General features: G+C 43.3%; 1 long non-coding RNA gene across 1 annotated transcript in view; it reads left to right on the top strand.

Moving 5' to 3' along the window:
• The first annotated feature begins 4,365 nt into the window (after nucleotides 1–4,365).
• Nucleotides 4,366–24,234, top strand: part of Gm31698 — a 64,577-nt gene continuing 44,708 nt past the window's right edge. The window contains exons 1-2 of the long non-coding RNA XR_379356.3: nucleotides 4,366–4,510; nucleotides 5,779–5,947. This is a non-coding gene — a long non-coding RNA (predicted gene, 31698). The remainder of the gene's footprint in view (nucleotides 4,511–5,778; nucleotides 5,948–24,234) is intronic.

Below are 24,234 nucleotides of genomic sequence, written 5' to 3'. Positions count from 1 at the left end.
GCAGCTGTGTATGAACACTGAGGCTGTCCATTGACCTCCACATTCCATTCTGTACACATTTTTATACACATACATGAAACTTCACCCACACAAGCATGTACACACTATGAACGTGGGTGCACACCCTTCAGTGTGAGCACACACGCACACAAACACAATTTTATCATTTATTATCTCCAGATTAGATGGTTCAGCTAGAATGACAGGTCTGTCACTTTGCAATGGTGATGTGTGGTTCTCTCAACTTCCTGTGGGGCTGAGTTTTGTGGGATCTGTACAGCCAGTGAATTTGTGAGCCTCTAGCTGCTTCATTTGTTAATGTTGACAGTGACAGGTGATGAGAGCGGAATGAATGTTTGTAAGAATTGCATGCATCTCCGTTTATTCGATTTGTTTGAAATTAATCTTAGAGTTTCTACAACATGGAATGCTAAACACATGTCACTTATTTTGAACTTAATCCAGCACATGGAAATATTTATAAGAATTAGAGCACTCCAGACTTGGTCACAAAGATAGACTATTGACACAATATGCCTATGCCTTCTGAAACCCATGTTCATCACGGACAAGTGGTTGCTGTTCTTTGAAGAGTTCAATGGCTAAAATCATTATTGTTGTGTCTGAAAAGAATGAGATTGTTAATTGTGTTTACAATAAAACTGTGAATAAATAAATAAAGAACATTAATATTTTATCCTAAGTGTTAGGATTTGCTGGGACAGCATCCATCACATTGTACCACATTGTAACCATGTGCTATTGATTGTCAATGGCTGCCTGTAGCTGTGGCTGAGGCTGAGGATAAATTCTGAGACAAAAGGGGTCATGCTTGGCAGGAGCTGCCTAGCACAGAAATGGGATTGGTAGGGAGTCTGGGTTCACTAATGTCTGAGTCTTCTATAGAAACAAGAGAGAATGAGCTTCATCAAGCTTTCCAGTAACCATTCAAATTTCCAAGACCAGTGGCTTTGCTTAGTTTCCATCTGAAGGTGCTAGCCTGTATCTCCTTGGGACTTTTCTCAGAGCTCCATTGCCTTCTGGTTGCCATTCCGTGTAGCATAATTCTCTGATTTTTGGTCCATAGCCTCATGACACGTTATATCCATGCTTCCCAGAGCATCTCCTTCTTCCAGGTTAGTCATGTTTCCTTATCCTACCTGGAAACGGTGATCATTTTTGTCTCTGAACATTTCCTTACATCTGGCACTCCAATTCAAACCATGCATGCTCCTCGCCTGTGTCTGTCTCTTCAGTCACTATCCCACTTTTAAGAGATTGTTCAGCCTTTTCTAGGCTACTGAGTCCTTTTGGGTTTCATTGACATTTCTCCTCAGACTTGCCTGTCCTTGATTTCCTACAAATCTGGGCTAGTTTCACATAAAGAGAAGCATATCGCTTCCCCACTGCAAACAAGACAAAACCCAAACCAGATGAGATGTAGAGAATTGAGCACTAATGGAAAAATCTCAGGGAGCTTGCTCCAGGCTGCCCTTCTAGAAAAATTTGTACAACCCCATGAACTAAAGTCTGGGAGGCAGAAGAAGTAGAGAGAGGAGGACTTGAGAGGGAAAAACACCCTAGACTACTTGGTTTTAGGGATATACCATTTTAGGTAAAGCCCAGGGAGAAAGGGACCCTTTCTCAAGAACTACCTTGTTTCTGCTGGATCACAGTTGAGGGAAAACATGGACGTCTTTTGTCTCTTGGCACACAAGAAGCCTAGCAAGTAGATCCTAGAGAGCACTGCATACCCTCATGGTTCGAGGTTGCGTTGGTCAACTGAACACAGCAGATGCCTAAAAGAGTGCCCTGTTTCTCTTCTAAGTCTTGCACAAGTGGCTTGACTATCTAAACCTAAACCTTAACACCCAGCCTAACACAGCTTGAGAAAAGTGGTATTTTTCATGTTCCTAAGCAGCCCGTGCCATGGGCAAACACACTCTACCATGTGCACGGTAGCCATCACATCTTGCCATATCTCAGGATATGTGCGTTCGTTCCTCCTAGTACCCTGTCAGACTCATTGACACCCTCTTTCTTTGCCCCCTGCTACAAGGGTCTCTAACCCTGTGGCATGTCATACAAGGTTTCGTCCTGTGCAAGTGTGGCATGGATGTGTAGACACTTGAAACAGTTTATTGGGGGAGGGGCCAGCCTGGCATTGCTTTTCTCATTTGTAAGCACTGAAGTACCCTCATCTGCTTTATAATGGGACTAACCCTTTGACTTTTTCGTTGTTAATGTCCTGGTTTGGAATATCCCTTTGCTTTCATCTGAAGTTTTTCCTGTATGAACCACCCCTTGTTTTTGTCCTATCAAAGCTTAGTTGCTTCTCCCCACGGTTTATCTTATAAATAAGATTTAGCTGGTGCATTTTAAAAGGTTGCAGGGTTTGGATTGGTTAAGAACGTTCTGTCATTACAGCCCCATTATTCTCTTGTTCTCAGTCACTAACTGGACCCTACTGAATCCCTTCCCATTTGAAGGAACTGTTCTCAGATTGGGCTTCCACATTCCTATTGGCATTTTGGGGATTCCCATACTCTTGGGGACCTCCTTTCTCATACATATGGTGGTTTGTGCCTATGTGTCTGGGTGTTAATTAAGATACCAGGGCTTCTACTTTTGTTGTGTTTCATGCAGCCTTGATTCTGACATACCAGTTGGCTACACCATTTTTGATAAAATGGGAATGTCATCTTCTGATGTGTAAAAATCATATGAATAGGGTGAGGGAGATGGCTCAGCAAGTAGAGGACTTGCTTTGCAAGTATAAAGATATGGGCTTGGTCCCCAAAGTTCCATAAAAAGCTCACTGTAATCGTTCACACTTGTGATCTCTGCATTCAGATGAGACAAGAAGATCCTTGGAGCTTTTTAGCCAATCAGCTTAACAGGAGGAATGGGTCCCAGACCAATGAGAGAGCTTGTCTCAAGACAAAGATGGATAGTGACAGAGGAATGACAGTGAAGCAATCAACTAGCCTTGACATGCACACACACACACACACACACACACACACACACACACACATGCATACACATATGCACACACTTCCAATACATGCACATGCCATAAAAAAACACACACACACACAGACACACAGACACACAGACACACAGACACACAGACACACACACACACACATCATATGAGTAAATAAGAAATCACTTATGACTTGGAATTTATCCCTACTCTTGTTAGGAAAAAGAATGTTGATAGAGTCTTAATGTCAGAACAGGTCCCCTCCAACAACAACCCAACACCCTCACTACACTGGCATTTTTGACTGTGCTTCACTCCTCCCAAGATCTCTAAATTAGACAAAATACAGCCTCTGGCCACCCACTGCCCTTTTGCTGAGGAAATAAATGTCACTTCAATTCTGTAGAGAAAAGAATAAGAGAATCTGCAGGTTGCAATGTACAGGCCACTTTCTGGACAGTGACATCAGTGATGCAAATGAGCTCTAAGCATCCTTCATTCTGTGCTACCTACTCCAGTCTTCTGTTCTGAGGAGGAGTGAGTCAGCCAACCTAGGGTTGTTCCTATGAGCTGTTTGCTTGGAAACAAGATGAAAGAAGCATAGGATGTAATACTAGAAGTCAGATTATAATGGGCACATCTGCAATAATCAAAAGAGGAGTCTGATGTTGGAAAGGGTGAGGGAAAGAAATGTTTCCACTGCAATAGATTCTTTGGCTTGGCCCAAATCCAGATCTAATCTCTTAAGTATATATATAAAAAAATTCTAATCACTAGGAAGGAAGGAAGAAAAGAAGAAAGGAAGAAAGGAGAAATGGAAGAATAGAAGCTTTCAGCCAAAGTAATTGTCATTCACAGACCCATAACCACATCCACTCTGTCCCAGAGGTAGACAGCCTGAGATCTTGCTATTCTGAACTTCCCCCAGAGGACATCTGGTGAGAATGTTTTACTGTTACATACGATCTACGTTGGAAGCTAGGTAGCACCCCAGTGCATCATATACAATCATGACGAAAATGAAAAGAAGATAGAAGAGAGATTCATGACTCCATAAAGAGAGAAATACAGAGATATCACAGCCACCCCCACAGACATCCCCAAGACATCCCCAATGGGTGACATGGCACCACAGTTGGTTTTTATGCAGATTCTTTCATTTTATGTTTCTTTTGGCTTTATGTAGCATATCAACCAGTTGGGTTCCTACCATGCCATGCCCCCCCCCCGCCAAGGCCAGGGGTGCCCACAGCTGCAGTTTCACTTCTGAGCTGTTGATGCTGCTGCCTAGGTATTCATGCACATTCACCACTGTGAATGATGTCAAGAGATTCCTTCAATTTATTCCCTTCTCTTCTCTCCTTTCACAGCAACAATCCTACCTCTCATCTAATACACTACAAAGTCACCTTTTGGTATCTTTGTCCAGTTATGAGAAGCCCCAGCCATCCGGGAAGCCATCGTTATGGTGCAGTGGAATGCTTGCTATATTTCCTCATGGAGATGCACCTCTGGTGACAGGTAGGAGAGAACAGTGGTTATGGATGTAGGTACTAAGCTTACACTGGGTGATTGTTGGGAATTACCACTTCTCTGAGCTCAGCAAAATATGGTCAGTGAAGTGCTTTCTAAAAATTGACTGTGTTTGCTGTTGTGGTGACTAAGTGAATTATTACATGTAATTCATCCAGAACCGCCTCTGACATCCCAGTGTTGGCTAAATATTAGCTATTAAAGTCAAGGGATAAATAAGCTGAATACAGTGACAAAGACAGGAGACCAAATACAACCAGGAGAGTCACCAGTTACAACTATGAGCCTTGAAGGGCCCCCTCAGTCCACCACATGTGTGCACACAAACCCACACACCACTTTCATGCCTTCATTTCTGAACCTGAAAATTATATCAGTGGGTGCAAGAACACCCTATATTTGTTGTTCACTCAACGCATACAGTATTCCCTACAAAATATACTCAAATCTCACAAGATTTACCTCACACCAGCACTGACTTTTACAAAGGTCATATCCATGTTCTGTAAGTTCATGAAGAATGATGGGTGCATGATGGGGCCAGTGAATCCTGTGGGTATTGGTCCACCCACTGTCTTACCTTCTGCAAAATGAATTATTTAATAGGAGATTATGTATGTGTTTTCAGGACAGTGCCAGAGGCATCTGTTTAGACCATGGATGACATGTGACAAAAAGATGTTAGAGAGGGAGAAAAATTCTAATCTAGAATATACTTGTGCCTACTGATGGCCAGGGAGCAGGAGGGGACACCATTGCCCCTGTGTAGAAGTCCTATGTAATCAGCCCTACCAGAGGCTAGGGGGTCACCTGAAAAGTGGAACTGCAGCAGAGACAGGTGTTAGCCACCACTCCTACAACTTGATGGGGAAAGGTTTTATTCTTTATTACTTGACTTCTGTGTTCCATTTCTAAATTACAGTTAGATTTTTTTTTCACTTATTTGAACATATGCCATATTCTGAATAATGGGATCTGGTCACTAATTTAGCTTTGGTTGTAGGAACTTTAAGTAATGTTATGGGTTTTTAACTGCTTAAACACACATTCACACACACACATGTACATGAACACATGCATATGAATACATATGAATATATATATATATATATATATATATATATATATATATATACTCATATGCACATGCACCAAAAATTTGCTGTGCAAAAAGAAAAGGAATTGATTGTCTCACATATCTGAACAGTAGAACTTGACCCAGGTATCCGACAGGGTTTTTGTTTTGCTTTGTCAAGGTGCTGACAGAATTTCCATCTTTGAGAGTGGCGGTACAGAGAACATAGCTTCTATGATGCATTGTCAGCTGACGGCTTAAAGTTCCCTCCTGTGTTTTCAAAGCCAGCAATTGCAGGCTGCATTGCTCTCACACTGTGAATCTTCCTGTCCACTCCCACCTTGTACCAGGTAAGAGTCTCCTCTTTTCAGGACACGTGTGTTCATACCAGGCTTGCCAAGATAATCTTCTCGTCTTAAGATCCATTCATTTCATCACGTGGATAAAGGAGCTTTTGACAAGTAACATAACATTCACAGGTCTAGGATTAGGATTGGGATTAAATAAATCTAGACATAAGAAGGCTGTGGGAACGCTCAAGGCAAGGGGAGTGGTAGGTATGGTGTTTCCTGATTTCTCAGTGGCTTTCAGGAAGATTCCACTGGTGAACAGAGTCCTTCATGATGTCCAGTGACTAGATGGGTTGTCACCAAACTGTGGGGATGAGGAATGACATTCAGTAAGACAGATTGGCCATGAAGTGGAAATAGAATTCTAGAGACACTTGTTGGCATGGATGGTGCTATGTTCACCTAGTGGTGGTTTGCAATGCAGTGTGCCTGGGCTCCTGTTTCCAGTTCACCAGCCAGTGGCTAACTCACTGCACTGGGTACAGCTCTGGAAGTCATTCTGTGTGTCGCAAGTAAGCCCTGTGTACATTGGAGAAGATTAATTCACAGCCCCAATTCTCAGCAATAGGAAACGTTCACTCTCACAGACCTCAGAGCCTGCTCCTTCCAACTGCCTAACCATTTCAGCTTAACCGTTAGCTGAAATCTTTAGCCCAGTCCATCATGCTTTGTGATACAGAGGGAAGAGAGGGGTAAGAGTAAAAGGAGAGTTATGACATCTCTGAGAAAGCCTTAAGGGTGTCTTTCACTTGCCCCACCAAGTGAGAAAAGCATCTGCTGGGTTGAGGCCTCCATACCCAATAGCAAGACTCTGCTGATTTGTTCTAATAATGAGACAAGAGAGGGGAACACTTACCATTGGCAACATACTCACTCAGCTCTCCTAACCCATTTGCATCTTCCAGGACTCATTTCTCCGTGGCAGTGGCTAAACCAAAGAAGAGAATAGCCCCAGGATGGGTATTGCAAGCCCTGCATTTTCCTAGGTGTTTGATGGTGGCGCTCATTTCCATGATATTCCTAGGCTGTAGCTTCTGTATTATTATGACAATGAAATCATAAATTGGTCCTGTCCTTCGTCACTATGTTCTCCCCATTTCTGTTGAAGGTTTTCATGAGAATACTTAATCTATTAATTAAGACACTGGCCTAGGGGCAGTAAGTGATAGGAATGAAAAATTTGTTTATCCATTCCTGCCATCAGAGTCCACATGAGTGCTCTATCATTCCAGTGGTCTGGGTATCCTGGATTTGGCATCACTTTAGCCCTTATGTCCAATATGCATTTATATTTAGTCATGGACCTTTGCCAGAAAGTGGATGCCAGAGGTCCCGTAGGTTCTTTTTAGAAGGAAAAATGTTCTCATGGTTTCATACATACATGTAATGTACTTTGGTCATACCTCTCCCATCCCCATTCAGCTCACCCCCTCATCCTTCGTAACAAGTCTCCATCTTATGCCTATTTTCATATCTTCTCTTGGTGGCCCACTGCATTTAATTGGGTTGCTTGCACAGCATAAATCGGGGTTCTTTACTCAGAGAAGAACAACGTCAGTGATTCCACCACTGAAGAATATGACTCCCCCTCCTCAGTGACTAGCAACCGAGGGAAAGATGGCTTAGGGCCCTTCCTTCATTTTCATTCAAAATGGAATGTGGATGGACCCAGCCTTGTTCAAATAGCCACTGCTGCTCTTTATGAGTTCATGGACACACCAGCCATGACACATGCAGAAAGCTGATTTTCACTTCTTTGCATTCTCTAGTTCTTGCACTCTCTCCTGTCTTCCATGCTGTTCTTCGAGCCTTGAGGGGGAAGACATAGATTTCCTGTTTAGGGCGTAGCACTCAGCAGTCCCTTATTTTCAGCTTGAGCAGCTGTGAGTCTCTGTGTTAACTGTTACCCACTACAGCTCTTCTAACCAAGGCTGAGAGAAGCACGAGTCTCTGCATATAAACATCATGTGCATCAAGCAAAATGACATACAGTCCCTCTCCCCTGATGACCTATGGAGATAACTTCAATTCTGATGGGTACTTGGGTACTTTGTGTGGGCTTTCTGCCAGTGTATGCATCTTTTCTTCATTAAGTTTCTGGGTTTGTACTTGGGTCCAGAAGTTGAATGTGGTACTATGATCTAGAACACTAGAACAGGGTGACACTGGAGGTCAGATTTCTGCTCATTCCCTCATGCGAGTCAAGTGAGACCTTCCTAGACACTGCAGGAAAAGTTATATTTACAGGGGCCCATGTGACGCAGCCTTTTCTCGAGCCCCCTTTAGTTAAACCATGCCAGATGACAAGCTCTGCTCAGTGGGATATGGGGGGGTGGATAATGTGTCATTTCTAGAATGAAACCTCAGTCTTCAAGTCACAGTATCATGGATATCCCCTAGAGAGTCTCTCAATCCAAGACAGACTGGGTGATAAGAAGTAAAGTTTCAAGTGAGAAGTCTCTGAGACCCAGGAATCATTTTATTAGCACAACGTGAAACAGATGTTCCTGACTAATTCAGTGAGTAAAAACATCCTTACAGCTAAGGGGCCTCAGGAGCTGTCTACTACCAACGCTGATGTCATGGGTCCAGCCACCTATCTGTCACTGTCAGATGTCTTTCCATAAGTGTAACCAAACTTGCTCTGCCTTGGCTACTTTATCTCCTTATTTTCCCCCAGCCTAGAATCCTCTAACCCATGACATCATTGTTTGTAGTTGATGGTTCCTGGGGTCCTTTGGCTGTAAAGATGGTTATTCACTGAATTAGTCAGGATAGGCTAGTTTATGTTATCTAATAAAATGATTCCCAAGTCTCAGACACTTCTCACTTAAAGGAGCTTGCTCATACTTTTTTTTAAAGTGGCAAGATCTAGCTGCAGTACCTTATAGCTACAGCTCTGGACCACACTGGGCATTCATCAAAGTGTTTTTCAAAGATGCTCCCACCTCCTATACCACTGTCTGCCTTGAGGGTTTCCTGAACGGAGATGTTTATGGCCTTTCCTCAGGGTCTTATGGAGTAGGTTAGTATGTAGCCAGAAGAGCTTGTTTGTACTGGGCAACAGTTAATGTGGACACTTGGAGCTTCTCAACAAGCTGAGAAGAGTGCTACACCCTAAACAGGAAATCTATGTCTCTCCCCTCAAGGCTCAAAGAACTGCATGGAAGACAGGAGAGAGAATGCAAGAATTAGAGAATGCAAAGAAGTGAAAATCTCTTTCTGCATGTGCCGTGGTGGGTGTGCCCATGAACTCATAAACAGCAGCAGTGGCTATTTGAATAAGACTGGGTTCATCTATATTCCATTTTGAATGAAAATGAAAGAGGGACCCATAGCTCATTTTCCCCTTGGTTAGTGGACACTGGGGAAGGGGAGTCATATTCTTTATTGGCAGAGTCACCAATAAGTTGTTCTTGCCTGAGTGAGGAACCTTCATCCATGCTGTGCAAGCAACCTAATTAAATGCAGTGGGCCACCAAGAAAAGATGCGAAAGTGAGACCTAACATGGGGTCTTGTTGTGAAGGATGAGGGGGTTAGATGGATGGGGATGTGAGAAACATAGTCAAAATGTGTGTGTGTGTGTGTGTATACACATACATACATACATATACATGTATATTTCATCTCCAATTAAAACTCCTGTATTTGCATTATACTGAAATGTTTTTGATATTATCGCTTTGTTTAGTGAGGACCAGAACTGAACACAGAACATCATATAGCCACTGAAGCTTCTGTAGATGTTAAGTATGCCTGAACTGGGACCTCAGGCAAGCCTGCCTCCATTGATAAGCTCATCCCAGACTAAAGCTATATTTTGGCTGACTGGTAGGGCCCTCTAAGTTACTTCTCACATATATTCCAGGGGCTTCTGCCTAAATATATTTAAAGTTTTGCAAACATTTTGTGATAATGTCCCCTCCTTTTATGAGTTGACTTTTTGTCTATTCCTTGGAGTGTAATGGGATCTAATTAAATTATGGGTTTCCAGAAAAGAAGGAACTGGGATAGAGGGTATGTGGGTAGGGAAATTGAGTTGTTATGTGGTACCCCCCCCCCCCCCTTAGACACTGATGCTGAAAGGTTGTTTCCAAGAGTATGAGTGGGTCAATGAAAGGTGCCTGGAAGTCCTGTTCTACAGCTAATCTAGGCTTTCATGTTCTTTTCATTCCTGAATGGAAGCCCACTGAAAAGACATCGCACATTGATTATTTTGACAGATGTCATGATTTGGCAATCTTCAGGAGAAGAGAATCTGGTAAATTTTGTTCTCAGTTATTTCAGTCCTAAAGATCAGCGATTATTTCAGAGTTCATAAAAAAAAAGTCTGAGCATCAGTTTATCAGTGTTCTTCCAAAAGTCCTCCATTCTAAGCTAAGCTACCTTACACGTCCACCTTAAAGCAGTAGCAGCAGCAGGGCTCTGAGCTTTGTTTCAATGAACACTTTAGCCCATTGGACAAAGGTAACAATCTGATCAACTACTTCATTACTGCTCTCCACAAAATAGAATTCTAAATTAGACTAATAATGGGGTGTGTGTTGACTCCTGCCTTGTCAAGTCTGTCAGATTTTCCATAACCCACCAGAATTCTGCTCATTTCTTAAGCTTACTGCATGCCATGAATGGCAATGAATGGCAAATATCTCCCTCTCCTCTCCTCTCCTCTCCTCTCCTCTCCTCTCCTCTCCTCTCCTCTCCTCTCCTCTCCTCTCCTCTCCTCTCCTCTCCTCTCCTCTCCTCTCCTCTCCTCTCCTCTCTTCTCCCCTCCTCTCTTCTCCCCTCCTCTCCCCTCTCCTCCCTTCCTCTTCCCCCTACCCCTCCTCTTCCCTCATCCCCTCCCCTCTTCTCCTCTCCTCTCCCCACCCCTCCTCTGCTCTCCACTCCACTCCTCTCCCCACCCCTCCTCTGCTCTCCATTCCTCTCCTCTTCCCTCATCGCCCCTCTTCCCCTCCTTCTTCTTCTCATCTCCTTCCATCCCTCTTCCCCTCCCTCTCTATCTCCTCCCTCATCTCTCTCTGCAGTTAAATGACCCCACGAGAATGAAACCATTATTTCCCACACTTGAAAACGTGAATTGATGCACACAGAAACTAGCTCATACTTCTTTAAGTGGCAAAGCTAGAGATCCAATCCCTGCCAATCTGGCTCCTGAGCCCATGTTTTCAAATACTGTGTTATACAACCTCTCACTCTGGAATAGAATCTCAGTCAATTGGTATGTTTTTGTTTGTTGCTCTCTTTGATAAAGTGAGTGTTGTGTCAGAATGCTGTTGGAGTGGCAGAAGCAGGCAGAAGCAGCCTTGGAGAACAAACAGGGGCTGAGGTCTCTGTAGTGGGCCAAGGAGAAGGAAGGCCAGTGAACTTTGTACAGGGTGTACTGTGTCTCATCACTTTATGGTGAGTTTCCTACCCCTCCATCCTCACACTGCCACTCAAATGTCAAGTTGCAAGCTGGGAGTGAGCCTCTGGTTTGCTGGGCCCATTCTCTTGCCTATACTGGGTGCCTGCCTTGGAAGACAGATGGAGGAGGGTTCAGCATTTTTGTTTCACTGCTTGGAGGGAAGTGAATTCCAGCTTCCTGCGAGAATAAATACAATGAAGCGGTGTTGTAAAATAGCTCACAAGAACCTATAAAAACCTAAAAGAACTATGACCCTAGAATCTCATTTGAGTCCACTAGGAAGGGAGTAAAAAATGAATATAATCCAGACTCCTCACCCTCTGTAGTTCCCCAGCACCACAACCTTGTCCCACCCCTGACGAGGGCTCCATGTAAATTCTAGGCTATCCATCTGGTGAACCTACATCTCATAATGCTTGTACACTTGAGACACACCCTATACTATTCTAAGCATATACTTATTTCTCACTCCCTTTTGTGGCCTTGGCTACCCACAGTCACAGCAGTCTTAGCCCACGGCTAAAACCACGGAACTCAGCCCATAGCTTTGAGATAAAATGTGATGTGTCCTAGTCAGTGACTGGCTCTTAAGAGATTCTGAGCTGTCGAAAAGGTCAAACTAGGCCAAGTGGCTATAATCCATGAACTCTCTTCCCGTCACCCTAGGAGTTACTATAAAAGCGGACATTAAGACAGAGTCACGTGAGCCTGGAGAACATAAAAACAAGAAAGCAGCCCAGGACCAGGACGCTCTGCGCATGTTTTTCCATGATTGCTTTAAACAGCTCACACCCAAGCCCTATGGATGCACACAGTCCTGGGCCAGCTGTCTTCAGAAGATGACCGAAATTTCACTTGTGAAAAATGGAGACAGACAAGTATAGACTCAAACTTTGCATTTTTGCTTATAATTTCTGGCGACGGCGTTTAAACTGGAATAGAAACCAGTCAGGGGTCAAACAAAAGAAAGGTAACGCCACCCCTGCATATTTCTAGAGTAAACTCCTCCAAACCCCACGTCTCTCTGTTCCACTCTCCAGCCCTTCCTTCCTCCCCCATCGCCTGGAAACTCTGTTTTCTCCAGCATACCCACTTGTCTCTCCTTTATCCACACACTGTGAAGGAGCCCGAATGCACATCTAGTAGACTGGTTTTACTGACCTACTGTAGGTATGAGGACTGAGTTAGTGATACCTGGACTAATGTAGTATATTGAATGGAGAAACTTTCCATTGATAATTATTACAGTAATTAAGCACATGAGGAAAACCCACCAGTAGGAAGTGAAGGTGTCACGTCAACTAGCAGAGCTGACCATGGATGAAATGGAGATGATACAATGAGTGGATCAGACTTATAAACACAGATGCAATCAGACCCTGGGGAGATGGTTTGGAGGTTAAAAGCATCTACTGTTTTCCCAGAAGATCCAAGTTCCATTCCCAGTTCCTGGCACCCAAGTTAGGTAGGTCAGAACTGCCTGCTACTGCAGCCCATGGGATCTAATTCTCTCTTCCGGTCTCTATGGGTATTTTATGAACATATGACATAAATTTACATAGGTACAGATCTACTCCAGTGTATGTTGCCCATATGAGTCCATATGTAGGGTTATCCACTGGAGCATGGACAACCTACAACTGGCTATATTTCCAAAGGAAAATGATTCTGCTAAGGGTTCAATCACAAGTGTCAGAATCTTGACTGACTTGGTCTCATGTGCCATAACCTCATGAGTGCAGTGGACATGTCACGTCTAGAAGACAGCATTTTGTAACACCTCTCCCTATCTTCTAGGTCTTTCTACTCTTCCTTTGGAATGGCCATTGAGCCTTGTTGTGGGTTCAATACAGATATCTCAGTTAGGGCTGAGCACTCACTGTTATTTGTTCTTGGTACCTTAACCAGTTTTAAGTCTCTGCAAAAACCTCTGCTCATTGCAGAACAAAAGTGTCTCTGAGAAGGTTTAAGAGTAGCCACGCAGCTATGGATGTACATATAGACATGTAAAAGGCAGTTTAACAACATGGCCATTTAGAGAGCAATAGCATCTTCTCTCCTAGGGTTTGTGGCCTCCTCAGCCATGGGGTTTCGATTAAGTTTGCAGTACCAGACATAAATTGGAACCTGTGGAGCAGGCTTCAAAACCAATCAGAAAGTGGTTGGGTACTCTGTAACAGCTGTGACACTATTGCACTAGTGGTTATATCTTGCCCAACAGGTTAATTATAACATTCAGCATCCAGTGCTGGATATGACCATTGATTTTTTTTTTCCTCCAGAAGTCTACGTAGCACTTCCTGGCTGAGAAAGCTAGATAGCAGGAACTTGGTCCTTTTCTTTCTTTTTTATTATTTGTGCTTGTTTTTAAGACAGGGTCTCACTATATAACTTGGGCAGCCTTAAACGGATGCACCGCTTGCCTCCCATTTCAGCCTCCTGAATACTGCAGTTACAGACACTCACGGTCACAGCTGACTTTTTTAACTTTTTATTTCTCTGATATGACTTATTTTTGCTCTTCTGTTTTCTAATCTATGTTCCATCTGTGGTCCGTTCTGTTTCTTCCCTAAATAAGAGCAAAAATATATTTTAAAAACCCATGCTTCCTAAGGAGGCCGACTTACATTCCTGCCATAAACATATATAAAATCTAGACGGAAGATTGTAAATTAGAGTGTGGGGGTGGGGGAGATGGCTAAGTGGGTAAAGCACTTGCTGGGCTTGTGTGACAATTGAGCTTAAATCCCCAGAACCTACGTGCGGTGTACGTGTCTGTAATCCCAGTGCCCCTATGCTGAAGGGAGAGGCAGGAACAGAGAGACCCCAGACGCTTGTATAGCTGGATAGTTGCTGGGGTGGAGCTGAGGTGAAGCTTGGGAACAGGTAGAATTTTTCTGCCTGTCAGTCTCTTGGTGCACATATCGGTTGGTTGGATAAGTTGGGTGGAAGCTTCACAGTATTAGCCGTATTTCTTAGTATAGTGTTTGATAAGCCCTCAAGCCCGGCTTTTCAGACATGGTTTTAATACATTCATTTGTTAATATATTGATAATCTAATAACTTTGCCAGTGGTTCCCTTTGTTTTATTCATGGACAAATAATTATTCATCTGTGACACATGGGTGGCACTGGACTGGTTCTGGACAAATGGTGTTGTCTATGGGCATAGTAAGGTGTTGTCTATGGGCATAGTAAGATACAGAGTCCTCCTGTATCTCATTTGAACTCAAAATGGAGCCAAGTGCTGTTTGTTAAATAAACTCACACATGGGTCATCCTGAAGGCCACTGATGCATGCAATATAGACTAATTTAGAGCAGGGCACAGACTTGTTTCAACTCTTTAAATATTTGCTTATGTTATAAATACTGGGAATAATTTTTTATCCAAATTAATAGTCATTCCAACAAAAAAGGGCATCTATAGTAACAAAATCCATGGGTTTTAAGAAGTGTTTTGAATTGTCTGCTAGCCTCATCATTTTTGTTATTTCTGAGCTATCCTGCTAACTAGATTGTTCTCCTGATTGTAGATTGTATTATCGGGATTCCGGGTGTTAGATTTTGATTGGATGCTAGACACTGTGATTGCCACGCTGCTGAATGCTGGTGTGTTATTATTGTCCTTGGAGAGTAGCAGCCAAACAATGTGTTGATCTGCTTGAGCCCTCTGAAGGCCCTTAAAAGATTTTGCATGTCTATGTCTACCATAGACTCTAATGCACGATATAGCAAGACGAGGCTCAACACTGGCTGTTCACAAACATCGCTCCATTCTAAACAGGAACAGAGTGAGTGTCTCCCAGCCCTCTGTGATTTCTAGAAGCTTTTTAAGCTTGCATTAACCTACTTGTCATTTTCCAGTCTCATTGAATTTCATGTGATATGTGTGCAATTAGTATTCAGCTAAGAAATAAAGAACACCCCTTAGTAGATTTTTGAATCTCTTCTTCGGCTTTATCTCTCCTCTCCCACATTATGACCTAGAAATCTGCTATGTTAGTCTCCTGGAAACCCAGTTTGTGTCATCCCAACTCTACAAAGACATCTTTATCTGTCCGAGTTTCTTTTCTTAGCTCATATGTCTGGAAGTTTCCTCCTGGTAGAAGCTTGAGCTAAGCAGAGTACGTGGCATGGTCATGGTATAAAAGTGTATGTCTGACCTTGATGTTCCAGAATGAGGGCATAATGGAACAGATGCTAAGTCTGAAAAAAATCACAAGGGGAAGCTTTTCTAAATCTAATAAAAAATATCACCTTATGAATTAAAAAAATCAGTAAAAGGATATGCATCACAGGAATGGTGAGTCGAGATGAAAGTGTTTCCATATCATAGAACTGCAACTAATATAAAATAAAAATGTAAACTAAAATTTTAAACTTTAAATTCAGTTTAGCAATACGAAGGATATTTCAATAAAACATAAAAATAGTAAGAATAAAACTTTAAAAAACCATCCACATCTCAGAACATACCACAGCACTGAAAATTAAGGACAAGGAAAACATCATAAGACATATGGGAAAGAATACATACCATCTTGAAGGAACACTAATATGGCTGCTGATATCTCAACGTATACTATAGAAGATGATGGAATGACTTGCAAGCAGTGCCAAGACAAATAACTATGACATTACTCAGATAACTATGGGGCATTTAATGAAATAGCCTACATCCTGAGACTCATGTAAATCTTATTGAGCATCCAAATATTTATCCTCTGCAAGTTGGAATACTCAGCCAGAATCAATAATGGGGAGAGAAACCTGTAAGAGCAGGGGATGTTTTAGAACTGGGCAATACAGTTGAAATCCCACTTAACTCGAAGAATCATATGGAAATTGGAAAATTTGCAACTTTCAGGCCATCATGCCTTCATAGGTGAATTCTAATAGCAGTTACAGAACAAATTGACCAAGATTACACAACATTTTCCAGAAACAAAGAATGAACAGTTTCCAACCTATTTCATGTATAATCTTTATATAAAAAAACTAGGAGGATTATTGTCAGGATGATCAAGAATAGATGGATATCTCTGAAAAACAGAGACAAACACCCAAAGAAAGAGCTAATGCAACCCAAAACTAGATGAAATGAAAATATATCCTGAGTAAGTAAACTGTATTTCAGGAATGCAAGGTTGGTTTAACAGTGCAAATTAATAAGTGTAATGAACCTTATTTCATGGAAAGTATTCAGGTGATTCTGTCAGTGCCAGAGGAATAAATTAATAGAATTCAGTGTTTGACCATTGCATAGACACATTCTCAACAAACTAGTGATAGGCTTACAAAAGAAGTTATCACCACGCTAAAATAATACTTTAAATTGAATCCTTTTCCCCGAAATAAGGAACAGGAGAATTGTACTCAAGCCCCAGCTTCCTGACAGTGAAGTTAGAGTCCTAGCTATTTCAATGGCCATAACTATTTCTGAATAGTCCTTTGGGTCAAAGAATAGGCAGTATATTATTAAACACCCAAAGAAGATTGACATTTATTAAAATTAAGACTTATTAAAAGAGAGCCACCTCACCAGCACCATGTCTCATAAGAATGTTAACAGTAAGCATAATCTTCATTGTAAATCGGCTTCAGTACTTTTTTCTGTCTTGAGAGTGGGTCTTCTGATCTCTTCAAGGGCAATTGATACATCATCCCTTTTTCCTGATGAGCATCAGCTGGGGACCAACAGCCAAACAGTTCCTTTTTTTTGTCAGCCTGGCTGCTTTGGACACCTCTTGATAGCCCTACAAACACTCCAGGAGCTCCACCGGACCACCACATCACTGTTCTTTTTCAGAAGGCCTTGCTTCAGTTACAGCCACTCCAGATAACCCATCTCCTTCTGGGAAGACATCTTTCTAAGGCGGGCTCCATGAACCCTAGCTGAGTCTGTTCATCTGCAACTGTTTTCTCAGGCCAAAGGGAGGGTGTTTTCTTTAATGAGTCAGCAGAAGGGCTGTAACTGGGGCAAGGTGAGGTCCTGATTTGTCCTTGTGATTGATGGAACTGTAATCTGTTAAGCTATTGATACAAATTACAATTCCTCCTTCGCATGTCACAGGCATGCCAGGCCCTTTTCTGGCTACATGGTTAGTCTACTTAGCTCACTCTAAAACTACTACATTTTTTAAAATTTGAGTGATAATGTCTGGAAGCCCCCAGGATTAGACTCGGTTTGTCAGGGCCCATGGCAAGTATTTCCACCCATTGAGCCATCTTGCCAGCTCCTCTTCTTGCTTTCTGAGTCACTCACCTATTCTATCCCCTTGTGCTGTTACACTGGCTACACTGATAGGCTTCTCCTAAATGGGCTTTTCTTGCCTGCTTATGATCTTTATTGTGGGTCAAGTAGGCCGAGCTGGCAACACAGGAGGAAATAGCAGTTACCACATCAGCAGCAGCATAACAGCAGCAAATACAGAGAATGTGCAGGAGTACAATCCCAGAGACAAGAGGTACCTGAAACCATGAAGGTCAGCAGGAGAGGGGAAGAGATGGTGGAAATCCAAGACTGGGGAAGGCTGTAAAGAGTTGAGGATGAGAGACTGTAGGCCCAGACCCCTGGAAGAGTTCTGGGAAGCTGTCATATGTTGAGGTCAAGGGTCCTGACATGTGTGGTCAAGGCACCTCCGGTTAAGAAATAAAGGTCTCTGGAGGGCTTGAGAGCATAGCATTGGCACAGAGTGCTGCTGCTTCTCATCACATGGATCGCCAGTCACTCAGAGCAAAGCCACTGGCAGTGAAGGCCCTGACCAATGAACCACCAACCCGAGTCTCAAGACCTCTAATAGTGGCATCATAAACCAGACCCAAATCCAGACCTGTCTGCCTCTGGGCTTTAGTCTCATCAAGCCTGCCAGCGCCCAAGGCAATATTCTTGGTCTAGTCATGATTTCTATCTGAAGGGAATCCTAGGCAGCTCATTGTCAGTAAGTGTTTACAGGAAAGCTCAGGGTGACTCAAGATGGAGGTAGCTTGCCAAATTCAGGGGGGGGGGGGGAAGCTAGCTGAGACAGCAGGGCCAGTTAGACAGACAGCAGGACTGTGCCAGGCCTTGGAGTGGGGTCATGGATATAGTAGGCTGGGACATCCCCAAAGGATAGAAACTGGCAGACTGTCGATACTGTCTTCCCTGAGGGGAAAGGACATGGCGACCATGCTCAGAAAGATGAGGCTCATCCACAGGGTATGGAGTCAGGGCCAGCCACAACCAAAGGTTCCGTGATAACAGTGATGTCATGGGAGCCCCAGAGTGCAGATGATGCTCTGAGAAATGGCCTCCAAAGGAAGAAGCTCCAGCTAACCGTACCAATAGCCTAAAGTAAGCCTAAAGTAAGCACTAGCCACTAGTGCTCGACAAGATTATGGTTTCTGCTATTAAACCAAATGGAAAATTGAAGTAACAGGTACACATGAGTCAGAAGAGAAAGAATCACTATTTATTTTGCATCATCTTGACCATGGCTATGGAATCTGGACCACGACTACAAATAATAAGTAATGATGAATTGATTCAACAAAAGAGTATACACTAGTCAATAGACTGAAATAGACGTGTAGGTGCTGTTACAGAATGATGTTGACAGCAACAACTCCTTTTGACAGAACGTGTTTCCATGCTCACTTTGGTTTTGCAGTCTTCCTTCCTCTGTTTTCCAAGCGCTAGGATTACGGAGCTCAACTACCTTAGCCAGATGGACATCAAGTTTTGGAGATGTCACAGAGTGGTGTCTAGATATCAATGACCATGAAACATGTATGCACATAAATAGACATAGATGGGTTTACAATGTGTACTTATACACACAGACATATGCACGCAGTTAAATGATTACATGGAATCTATGCTAGCATTGTGCTACATGATATATTTCTGCATTGCTAAAAGCATTCATATAGGGAAATATTCTTTCTTTCTTTCTTTCTTTCTTTCTTTCTCTTTCTTTCTTTCTTTCTTTCTTTCTTTCTTTCTTTCTTTCTTTCTTTCTTTCTTTCTTTCTTTCTTTCTTTCTTTTTTAAGGCAGTATCTCATGAAACTGCTCAGACTGGCCTTGAACTCACTCTATTCTGTAGCTCAATCTTGCCTTGAAGTTGTGATCCCTCTGCCTCAGCCTCCCTAAGTATCTGGGATTGCAATCCTGGCTTTGTGACTTTGTTTATTAGTGTAGATTTCTTTCCTATCAGATGACAGGGTAACAGAGCCTCTGAGTGAGCCCCCTTTGTGCTGAATGAGAATTTGAGCCAGTTTGGAGGGGAGAAAAAGGGAAAGAAAAGAGAATGGAGCTGACATAGAGAAATGATGAGCTTCAGGGATAATTCCAGAATGAGTGACTCTGACCCACTCCGCCCATTTCATAAGAAACAGCCACTCCCTCCAACAGTACTTAAACTTGTTTAGCCAGTAAGAAACGTGTGTAGCAGAGCAGGCAGTGAGTAAATAAAAATTGCTTTTCGAAGAGCGTGGCACTGGGAAGTGTTACTATACATTAGGGGTCTACAGGCAGACTTCCTCCTCTAACTGGCTCTCGGTGCTAAGGAGAGAGACCATCCGAGGACCACTCTCTCGCCATTTGGCAGAGTCCTCTTCCTGTCACACTGGTTCTACCACCCTCTTTGCCCCACGCCTGGGGCTGTTCCGTACTCAGCTCCAACTCTGCTCCAACAGAAAGAGCAGCTTTGGCTGAGGTTGGCTCCACGCAGGAGCAGAAACCACGGAACTCAGAGGGCAGAGGTGTGCCGGCGGTGTGCCCAGCGCAATTAGAGGCGGATTAAGACCGACACAGTGTGCGGCCCGGGCGTGATGTGTTTTTGCTGTCTTGTCTGGGATTAGTAGCAATATATCCGCTGGCATGATGGACACATCTGCTTTCGTTTATCCTGAGCCCTGTCAAGCTCACAGGCCTGGATTAAAGCAAAACCACGCTGAGTGAGCATTGCTAATTTAGCTACTTCCCTCTCTCCACTCTCTTTTTCTTTTCCATATTCAAATTTTAATATGAATGTGCAAGAGGCCATTTGCTTCCAGCATGATGACTTGGGAACAGAGCCTTTTGTTCGTTCTCTGTCCTGAGTGAGAATTTGGGTCAGTGTATCAGGCGTACATTTGGAGAGTACGGGGCAAAGAGAAGGGAGAGGAGATGGGTGTGTAGTAGATACAATGTGAACCTCCAGGGACAATTCTAGGCTGAGTGACTCTGGCCCACCTTCCAATTACACACGAAAGTGTCACTACCACTAACAGCCCACACACCTGACCACACTCCAAAGTCCGGTCTCCATCCAGTCCCAGAGGATCCTGCTTTCCTGTCTTCTATCCCCGGCTCAGAGGACAGGCTCCAGACCTCGTCAGGTCTGGCCGTGCTAAGCCAGTCACGTCTATTACAAAATGACTGCCTGTTGCTCGGGTGGGTTTGGCCTCTCTATTACGCACCCTCGAACCGTTGGTTTATTGCTTGGGTCTGGTTAACTAGGTTCTGGTTAGCTGTCAGAGTTCTGCCTCAACGCAGAGCCCAGCCATTCCGCTCTGCTGCTCTTTGAATCCCATCTCAGAGAGCCTGCTTTCTCTTGGTTATAAGGCAGAGCAGCCTGTTTATCAAAATCATGCCTTCAGGCAGGAGGAACTGGGCTCGGCAAGATCTGGGGAGCTCTGCTCTCCTCCTCCCTGTTCGTTCTTCCCTGTTGGGTTTTCTACTCAATTTGCTCTTTGAGCTGTCATGTATTTAATAATTTGCATCAGTTCGTTCTGTTTCTTACATGTCTCTCCATTTCCCATTTCTTCAAACATTTCAGGCCTGCAATGTCTGTGTTAACCCAGAACACTACTAAAGCGTATTTTGATTTTTTTTTTTTTTTGGAAACACTGTAGCTAGATAGACAACTAATAAGTAACTCTAGAGAGGATGGTTAGGGTGGCAGGTGAGGGGAATTAAGAGATGAACTTTTTTTTTTTCTCAGAATGGAGCCGCTCTGAAAAGTCCTCCTGACTTGCAGTGGGGAGGGTGGGGAGGGTGGTAGGGTTCAGGTGAAGGCCAGGGGTGAAGGAGACTGCAGAGTAGAGATCAGAGCACAATAGGTGACAGTGGACACCACAGGGCAGGAATGGGATGGACCTCCTTGTCAGGTTGACTTCTTTGGGTCCCCCAAATAACTGTGAATGGATCATCTTCCTTTCACTGTTTCTACGGCTTTGATTTTTACCAGCCTGCCTTCTCGTGTCTATCCAGGACTCAGGATCCGACAGTCAGCGCCATCTCTCTCCCTACACTCCGTCTCCAGCACAACAAAAGGAACTTGAAAAGGGCAAACTCAAATTCACCTTCAGAACCAGCAGAATCTGGTTAATGTGATTCCAGGCTTACCTCCCCCCTCTCCCCCCCCCAAAAGCCCCCTCCCACCCCACCCCACCCAGCCTTCCACCTACTTGCTGATGTCTCAAATTCTTTTAACAAGGGAAAAAGTCTTTCATGCCACAATTAGGGATAAAAGGCATAAAATGCAAACGCCTGGCTGAGCTCCAGTCGGAGAATAATCAATCAATCCTTGGAATATAAATTACTGATATCAGATTCCTTCCTGGTGTGATGGAGGGGGGAGGTGAAGGGAGCAGGCTGATACTGACACCTGCAATGGGTGTTTCCTAGGAGATGGGGACAAAGGAGGGCACAGTCTCTCTCAGGTGCAGAGCACCTTAAGGTGTGTGTGTGTGTGTGTGTGTGTGTGTGTGTGTGTGTGTGTGTGTGTGTGTGTTTGCTCTGTGCTGTAGCACGTACTCCAGGAGCCAAGCATTTGTGTTCAGCCTGTTGTATGTAGGGGGAAGCTGAGGCTCAGCAATGTCAAGTAACCGTTCCCAGGACTGGACGGTCTGACTACAAGCCTGGTGAGTGTTAAATAACAAGAGGAGCCACAGAGAAGAATTGAAGCCAGGAGGAGCAGTTTGAGAACTGTCACACGCTCTTGCTCGCTTGTTTACCTTGCGGTGGCAGAGGGTGGTGTGGAGTAATTTCAGTGCAGAAACTGGCAAGGCAGGCAGCCTGCCTCTCAGGTCTAAACGGATTTGAAAAAGAAAGAGAGGAGAAGAAAGGAAGTTGAGTGTTGACTTTAGGGGGTGGGGAGGGAGTTTCATTTTCTGTGAATTTGCTATTTGAACAACTCTCATATTTTTGTTAATTTTCCTCTGCTCACAAAGTCCCGCTGACCTTTTCTTCTCAATCTACTTGGTTGTCCAGGGCTTACACTGTTTCTAATGGGCTGTGGGTGCCTATGCTTTATAGTTCTTTAGAAACATTTTTTTTCCTGAAGCCCAACATTCACACAGAAAGATGTGCAAAATACTACACATGTAGAGCTTCATATATTACCATAAAAAAATACCCATGAAACCGTTACCTAGACTGGAAATCAAATATCCCTGGCACCTACAAGTCCCTTCTGTTCATCATTTCTGTCTCTGTCTCTGTCTCTGTCTGTCTCTGTCTGTCTGTCTGTCTGTCTCTCTCTCTCTCTCTCTCTCTCTCTCTCTCTCTCTCACACACACACACACACACACACACACACACACACATTCACATATGTATACTGTTCTAGTTTCATTTCTGTTGCTGTGATAAAACACTCTGACCAAAGTGGTTTATTTTGCTCACAATTCCAGGTCCCAGTCCATTATTGACAGGAACTCTGGGCAGCAGCTCGAATCAGCTGATCACACTATATCTGAAACCAAGAGCTGAGGGGAAAATAAATAAATGCGCCTCTGATGTCTATTTCTTTGCTTCCAGCTAGGTTTCTTTCTTTTTTTTCTTTTTCTTTTCCTTTTCCTTTTCCTTTCCTTTCCTTTTTTTAAATCCAGTTCAAAACCCCCTAATTTGAGAATGGTGCCACCCACAGTGGGCTATTCCTGTCAATTAGCTAAACTAAGACAGCTTTCCACAGACATACCTACAAGCCAACCCAATACAGATAACCCTAATGAGTCTCTCTTATCAAGTGAGTCTAGTCTACATTGTGTGACGTTAACAATTAAAGCTATCACAACTAATAAGGCTGATCATTTTCATAGTCACTGGCCACTGAAAATTTCCCTTTTCTCAAGTACCTTTCTCACTAATTTCTATTAAATTGAACCATCCATCTTTTATAGGTATGTAAGCGCTCTTTCAAAAGTTGAACAGAGCCCCCTGTCATTCCCACAGAATCTGATTAACTCTCTGATTATCTGATTCTCTTCCTTTCTTCTTAGTTATATCTTTGGTGAGTAGACATCCTTAATCTTTGGGTAGCCTAATTTATCAGCCTTTGTTTCTTTGAGGTCAGTGATTTTGTGTCCTTTTAAAGAATTCATCTCCCCCCCCCCCATGGCCATAGAACCAGCATATCACATTGCCTAATGGAAGCTTTATAGAACCACACATCATTTTCAGACATGAAAAAACATTTGAAATGGGTTTTAATACAAGGTGCTGTACCACAAAGGCAGACAGATGAAGGCTGTAACACCCTGTCCCCTCCCCTCGTCTGTGACACTTGCATTTAAATGTTCCAGGTCCACTTACAGGGAAGGCTTTCTGCTCCCTCTGACCCTCAGTGCTGTTGTTGGATCTGATGGCCGGGCTGCTCTCATGTGTACTGTCTTGCAGTTTAACGGCATGTTCTTCCATCTTTTGCTGTTCTTTAACAATATTTTACTTTCTTGACCCATTGAACATCTATAATAAATCTTCACAATAATGTTTTCAATTTCACAAGGAAAAAGCAAGGAAAATGCCCAGACAGATGGAGACCAGAGTGAATATGTAGCTGAGATTAAGCGTAGATTATTCACAGGAGTGTCAACAAACATGAAATACTGAGGAAGAATTTACATTTGCTG

Source organism: Mus musculus, chromosome 9 (genome assembly GCF_000001635.26).
Source record: "Mus musculus strain C57BL/6J chromosome 9, GRCm38.p6 C57BL/6J".
NCBI lineage: Eukaryota > Metazoa > Chordata > Mammalia > Rodentia > Muridae > Mus > Mus musculus.
Note: the sequence above shows the minus strand (reverse complement) of the source record. Positions and strands in the feature narration are given on the sequence as shown.